The sequence below is a fragment of the Salarias fasciatus genome, chromosome 6 (genome assembly GCF_902148845.1).
Source record: "Salarias fasciatus chromosome 6, fSalaFa1.1, whole genome shotgun sequence".
Lineage (NCBI taxonomy): Eukaryota > Metazoa > Chordata > Actinopteri > Blenniiformes > Blenniidae > Salarias > Salarias fasciatus.
Window position 1 is genome coordinate 10,546,313 of NC_043750.1, and position 654 is coordinate 10,546,966.

Genomic DNA, 654 nt, shown 5'->3' on the forward strand with positions numbered 1-654 from the left:
CCGCCGTCTCTCTCAATCCCCAAAAGCCAGAGCCCCACAGCAGGACCTGGCTCATTTCAAGACGAGTGTTTCATAAAAATGCATGACTGATGGAGGCGGAGGGAAAGAGACACGGATGCTTCCTTTGCGCTCAGGCTTCAAGTCTTTCATGTTAAGCAGAACGAGGGCTTTTCTACTGAAACATGGCTTTCTGATTCACTGGCTCATTATTTATACAGATGAGGGTTTAGTCACGACTATCAGCCTACTTGTAATGTGTGTCTGTGTGTGTGTGTGGGCGTGGGTGTGTGTGTGTGTGTGGGGGGGGGGGAGGAGGAGTGTGTTGCATGAGGGATACAGCAAAAAACTTCCATGATAAACACACACAGCACGCCACATAACCAGTTAGGATTCAACAGTCTACTGTTCATGGAATCAGAATGAAGCACATGTTCACTATTTACAGCTCTATACAGTGTGTGTGTGTGTGTGTGTGTGTGTGTGTGTGTATAAGCCTCCACTAGAGGGCAGTGTACAGATCTAGTGGCGGTTTTGTTGCTGAGTGATGAGTGTGTGTCACGTCAGTGTGTGTGTGTCAGTCTGTGTGTGTGTGTGTGTGTGTGTGTGTGTGTGTGTGTGTGTGTGTGTGTGTGTGTGTGGCTGCTCCATCACGAC